Source organism: Neophocaena asiaeorientalis, unplaced genomic scaffold, assembly GCF_003031525.2.
Source record: "Neophocaena asiaeorientalis asiaeorientalis breed wild unplaced genomic scaffold, Neophocaena_asiaeorientalis_V1.1 scaffold280, whole genome shotgun sequence".
Taxonomy (NCBI): Eukaryota; Metazoa; Chordata; class Mammalia; order Artiodactyla; family Phocoenidae; genus Neophocaena; species Neophocaena asiaeorientalis.
In genome coordinates this window covers 359,366-365,930 of record NW_020185321.1, presented here as the reverse complement: position 1 = coordinate 365,930, position 6,565 = coordinate 359,366, and the positions used below count along the sequence as shown (strand labels likewise).

General features: G+C 55.1%; 1 protein-coding gene across 1 annotated transcript in view; it reads right to left on the bottom strand.

Annotated features, from left to right (window-relative positions):
* Positions 1-6,213, bottom strand: part of PLEKHF1 (pleckstrin homology and FYVE domain containing 1) — an 8,323-nt gene extending 2,110 nt beyond the window's left edge. The window contains exon 1 of the mRNA XM_024734145.1: positions 6,102-6,213. The gene's annotated coding sequence lies outside the window, so the exon portion shown is untranslated. The remainder of the gene's footprint in view (positions 1-6,101) is intronic.
* Between the last annotated feature and the right edge of the window lie 352 nt (positions 6,214-6,565).

The window sequence follows — 6,565 nt, the reverse complement described above, 5'->3', positions numbered from 1 at the left end:
TCACCAACCCATCCGTCAGACAACCCACTAATTAGCCCACTGCAGGCCCAGACGGCCACTCAACCAAGGAAACTCGCTGCCCCAGAAAACGACCCTTAGACAAGGAGTTACTGGGAGGTGAAGGGGGACCCCCCCGCCCCAGTTAGGGGCGTGTGGAAGCCAGCCCGGGATAGGAAGGCAGCAGTAAAGATGTGTGACTGAGAAGTGGGGGCTCGAGCCCCTGGGGAGCCTTGGAAAACAGGGTAGAACAGGCCTCAACACCATCCACCCAAGGGGCAAGGATACTGAGCCCCAACTCCCTTCAGAGGCTTCCAGGAGCACTGACTACCCGGCACTTTGGGCCTGCCCCAGGCGGAAGGGTGCAGGTGCATGCACGATCCCTGCAACCCACTCACTCAGCCCATGAGCCCAGTGATCACCACCATCATCATCACAGGTACCACTGCTGAGTGCTTCTTCAATGTCAAGCATGACTATCTCATTTAGTCCTCACACCAACCGTAGCAGGTAGGTCCCCCCTTGACAGGAGAAAACTGAGGCTCTGTTAGTAACTAGGCAGCCTGGAGCTTGCAGCCCTGGAGACGGTGCTGCTCAGAGCCTTCCCCCATGGGGCAGGAGGCCTCTATCCTCCTCTGCCAAGCGCTCCATGTGGTAGCCCCAGATCTCACCTGGGCCCCCTCTGCCCTGTCCATACCCATTCCCTTTGACCCACCAAACTCACAGCTTTGAGGACACCCAAACACCGCCGACCCCAGGGCAAGCCTGCAGTCCCAGCTCTCCCCTGAGCTGCCCCAGTGACCTCCCACCAGCTCCTCTTCTTTTCCAGAAACAAACCACCATTCACCTAGTTGTTGAAGCCTCAAATCTAGGACTCCGCCTTGAATCTCCTCTTTCCTGTACCCCCATTCAACCCATGAGCAAGCTCCATCATTTTTCTGTCTCACACTTGGCCCCAGTCTGCTCACTTCTCACCACACAACTCCACCAGTGAATTGACAGCAAGGCTACCTCCCTTTCAGAAAGCATCTCTCTGACAACCCCAGCTCAGGCAGCTTCTCCCCCTACCCAGGACAGGGTCAGCAAACCATGGCCTGAGGGTCAAATCTGGTTTCATGTATAAGGTTTTATTGGAACACAGCCACATCATTCATTTACAATTGTCTGTGCTGCTCTCCTGCTGCAATAACAGAGCTGAGAGCTGTGACAGAGACCACATGGTTACAGAACCTAAAATTTACTCTTTACAGAAAAAGTTTGCTAACCTTTTCTGTAGGATGTTACCCTATTTTGCTTTTTCTTCACAGGACTTACCAGGACCTGATATTTTCTTATCTATCCATCATTTGCTTGCGCGTTTTCTATTTCCCTCACCCACTTCTAAGCTCCATCACAGCAGGAGCCTTTTCTTGTTCACTGCTGTATCCCCAATGTCTGGAACAGTGCCAAGCACATAGTAGGTGCTTCGTGAGTGGCTAGTGAATGAACCAAAGCTCCCTGGGGCCCACCACAGGAGGAAGGAGCCAGCACCTCCTATCTCTGAAGAGGAAGCAGATGAGAGCTGACCCCACAGCCGCTGCTGCCGCCACCACCATGTGCGCACAAGTGTACAGGCACACACAGCACACCCCTGGCCAAACTGATCACACACGCAGAGTTTCTGGGTCACCACACTGCAGTTCCGTAAGTCAGGCTACCTGTGGGAAGCTGAAGTGTGGCCAGCGCAGGGGCTGGATGCGTTACACAACAGGGGTGCTCAGCCCCGACTCACACACCCCTTGCCCCTTTCAGACCACAAGCCATCCTGAGAAGTGCTGTCCACACCACCTTATGTAAGAACCACTATTTTTGGGCTGCTGATCTCAGCTGCATGTTGCAAACCTAGCTGATTATGGGTGACAGCCCTGGGCTATCCTGCTAGGACCAGTCACTGCATCCCTGCTGTGGACAGTCTGGTAACATTCCCGAGGCCACCCCCAGGACCCCTGGGCTGGGTGCTGGGCCCCGGGATGGGCTGAATGAGGGCTCCACTGGAGGAGCTCAGAGTGTAGCATAGGAGGGAGAGGTACCAAGAGCAGTGACTTTGGGACCTACAGCAGCGACAATGGAGATGCCTGGCAGAGGGGAAAGGGCAGAACAAAGGGTGAGCTGGGTGCACTCACACAATGGGCTACTGTTGGCGTTTACAGTGACTCCACCCGATTCACGTGGGTCAACATGGAGCGACAACAGACACCAAATGCTGAGTGGAAAAAGCAACCTGCAGAATGGTCTGTATGACACCATGTATGCAGAAATTACACAACATTTTAAAAGTGTTCAAGAACTGTATCTGCGAATAAAAATGGATAGGATGGAGACTCGCACCCATGAGGATAGCTGCTATCAAAAAAACAGGAAATAAGCGTTGGTAGGGACATGGAAAAGTTGGAACCCTCCTGCACTGTTAGTGGGAATGTAAACTGGTGCAGCCACTATGGAAAACAGTATGGAGGTCCCTCTAAACATTAAAAATAGAACTGCCATATGATTCAGCAATCCACTTCTGCTTATTTACCCAGGAGAATTGAAAGCAGGATCTCCAAGTGGTATTTGCACACCCATGTTCATAGCAGCATTATTCACAACAGCCAAAAGATGGAAGCATCCCAAGTGTCCACTGATGGATGAGTAGATAAACAAAAGGTGGTATAGACATACAATGGAATATTATTCAGCCTTAAAAAAAATCCTGTCACTTGCTACAACACGGATGGACACTGAAGACATTATGCCAACTGAAATAAGCAAGTCCCAAAAAGACAAATACTGCATGATTCCACTAATATGATGTATCTATAGTAGTCAAATTCATAGAAACAGAAAGTAACAAGGTGGTTACCAGGGCTGGGGGTGGAGGAGGAGGAAGAACGGGGTCCAGGCGGGGGCTGTGGTGGTGGAGGAGAGTTGTTATTTAATGGGTACAGAGTTTTGGTTTTGTAAGATGAAGAGAATTCTGGAGATATTTCAAAACAATAGGAATATACTTAACACTACTGAACTGTAAGCTTAAAAACAGTTAAGACGGTTTTCAAAAAAAAGAGATACAAACCAAAATCAGAAGAAAATTTTATTTCTTTCATTTAAAAGAAGGCAGCAGCAAATGTGATAAAATCCCAATACCAGTCAGTTCTGCGAAGTTGAAACATGAGCTTTTTCTTTCTCTTTCTACATTTAAGGTCCTCAAAAAGAAAAGAATTACAGTACAATGTCTGGGTCAGAGCTCTGGGCTCTACTGGCCTCACAGCGGGTCACCAGGCTGGGCCTCCCCTGACCTCACAGCAGCAGGGCCCAGGCTGCAGGACATGCCAGGATGAACATCTGAGGACGGAATGCCACTTGCTCCCTCCAATATACCTGGCAGCCACCTGGCAGAACTGGGTGAAAACCCCATCTTGCAGCCACACGCCGAGGCCTAACACATTCAGCACTGAGCAGACAGACTTTATGTGGAGAGAAGAGCAGATGCCCCCCACAGTGGGTGAGCTCTGGAGGCAGACTTGCCCAGGTCCACCTCTGACTAGATGCTACCCAGGTGGGCACCATGGAGGAAGTGAGGAACAGCGCCCAGGGAGGGGAGAGCTTTGGGCAGGGGAGGGCCTACAACGCTGTCTCCCCGTCCCTTGTAGGAGGCCCCAGGATGCCCCACACTGCTCTGTCCCTAGTCAGTGGTTCACAGACCCCCTCCAGGCCCTGTTGGCGGCAAAACATGGCGCAGGAAGGGTGGGGAGTACCTGGTGACAATGAAAGGGGTCTGGGCTCCGAGCTGACTCCACACACTGACTGGGGTAGTGGGAAGGCTCTTGTGCCCCCTCCTCTGTGGGCCTGCAGCGAGTACCAGCTGGGGTGAGGGGCCGGGCAGACAGCATCCTCCTGGGGGCCTCCCCCACATCCGCCGACCAGAACTTCACACCTGCTATCCTGCTATAACATGGCCTGGAGATTTTCTTTTTCTTTTTTTTTGACCGCGCCCCTCACTTCTTTCCCTCACCAGGGATCGAACCCGCACCCCGTGCAGTGGAAGCGCGCAGTTTTAACCACTGGACTGCCAGGGAAGTCCCCTGGAGATCTTCTTGGTAGATGAGGCAGCATCCCCACCTCCCCATCCCCCACCCCTCCCAGCAGATGGGGAATCCTGTTCTTATTGTTCTCACTAGGGAAGTGAACCATCCTCCCTTAGAACAGGGGAGGAGAGAGCTGAGCCTGTGCCCACTCTTTTGGGGCCGCCTGCCCCAGGACAGCCTGTGCTGACCCCCATGTGGTACCCCAGATGCTGACAGAAGGTGGACACTCTCGAAGGGCCAGTGTCTGGGAACAGGGAAGTAAACAGACCTGCCTGCTCTTTCTTGCAGGTTTTGGAAGGAGGGCAGGCTCCTGGGCTGGCCTTCCTGCACACAAGTGATCCCACCACCTGAGCTGGGCCAAAGGTGCTCTCAGTGAGTGAGCCATGCCCTAAGTGTCACTGGGTGGCCAGGGTTCTGTGCTTGACAGTCGAGGTGTCACACATGATCTACACCAGGAGTGGCAAATCTATATCAAGTCTGAACAACTGCCAGTTTTTCTAAATACAATTTATTGGAAAACAGCCACATGCGATGGGGACTGGCTTGCAAAGCCTAAAACATTTACTATTTGGCGCTTCACATAAAAAGTTTGCAGACCCCTGATCTATACCACCACATGCTGTCAAATGCATAATTCAGGGACTTCCCTGGTGGCGCAATGCTTAAGAATCCGCCTGCTGGCTTCCCTGGTGGTGCAGTGGTTGAGAGTCTGCCTGCCGATGCAGGGGACACGGGTTCGTGCCCCGGTCCGGGAAGATCCCACATGCCACGGAGCGTCTGGGCCCGTGAGCCATGGCCGCTGAGCCTGCGCGCCCGGAGCCTGTGCTCCGCAACGGGAGAGGCCACAACAGTGCGAAGCTCGTGTACCGCAAAAAAAAAAAAAAAATAGAATCCGCCTGCCAATGCAAGGGATACGGGTTCGAGCTCTGGTCTGGGAAGAGTCCACATGCCGCGGAGCAACTAAGCCCGTGCGCCACAACTACTGAAGCCTGCACTCTAGAGCCAGTGAGCCTCAACTACTGAAGCCTGCGCGCCTAGAGCCCGTGCTCTGCAACAACAGAAGCCACCACAATGAGAAGCCAGCTTGCCACAACTACAGAAAGCCCGTGTGCAGCAATGAAGACCCAATGCAGACAAAAATAAATAAATAAATAAAATTTATAAAAAACAAACAAAACAGTTTCAGTGTGACTCAAAGCGTCCATTTTCCCACCTGCAAAAGGGGCTGATGACAACTCTCCCCTGCACAGCTCTTCAGGTGTTCAGGGAGAGTGAAAGGGAAGGAGATTCCAGGTGACTGCAGGCTGGGAAGGAACTGCCACCTCTCTCTGGGCCTGCCTCAGTTACTTCCTCTGTGAAATGGGAGATTAAGCCCGGCCCTGTTTCCTTTGACAGCTCCCACCAAAAGTCACAAACTCACACGCTTCAGGGGCCAGGCGGTTCCTAAATGAAAGAGGCCAGCGAGCACCTAGGTCACGGGGAAGGCTCTTCCACCCTCCCTCTCTTCCCCCCTTCGCTGGGGCAACTATCTCAGCCCACTTCTCCACACCCCGCAGCCTGGGACCGACGACGGCGTGAGTCAGGAGACCCTGAACCATCTCCGAACAGCGGGAGCGCTGAGATCCCTCTGCCCCAGGGCTCAACGCCCACGGGCGCCTCCTGACCTTTTCCGCTCTCACGTCGCGCATACCCCGGGGGCCCTGCCTCGACCCCGGAGACCCCTAACCTGTTTTCACCCCGGAGACCCCTTACCTGTTGTCACCCCGCTATCCCTGGAGCCCCTGCAGACCCCGCCCCGCCTCCAGCCCGACCAGCCAGTAATAAGCGCCCTGCTCCGCGCCTCTGCCCGGGGCCAGAGTCCGAGACGGTCCTGGCTGTGCGCCCGCCCCGCCCCAGCCCCAGGGCCATATAGTCGAGGCGGCCCGGGGAGCTTGGAGGCGGCCGGCCGGCCGCCCGAAGCCCGCCTGCTCTGCTCGTCGCAGCCCGGCGGGGGATCCTTACCTCCTCGGCCTGGGCCCCGCGCGCCCCGCCCTGCAGCCTGCGTGTCAGACCACACTCCGCCGCGCCGTTCCTTTCGCCATCTGGGGATAACCCCAACCGCCCAAGCCGACGCGTTCCAACTCTCCCCGACACGCCCCTCGCGGCAGCTCCGCCAATTGGAGCCCTGGCGCGCGGCGGGGGCGGAGCCTGGACTCCAACTCCAGAACCACAAGTTCCCGGGAAACGTGCGCAGGCGGAGCGGCCAGAGTTTGAGTGCGTTGTGGTGCGCCCCTGCTGCGAGCCAGGGCTGGGCGGGGCTCGTTTGTAGCTCTCTCCCGGGGTTGGGTACCCCGTCTCAAGCCCCCCGGTTTCCCTTTCCGACGCCGCGCTCTGCCCGCTGGCTGTTCTCGCCAGGCAGCAGACTTTGAACTCGCCGGACTGGGGCCTGTGAGCCAGGAAAGGGGGAGGGAGGCCTTGGCGTTATT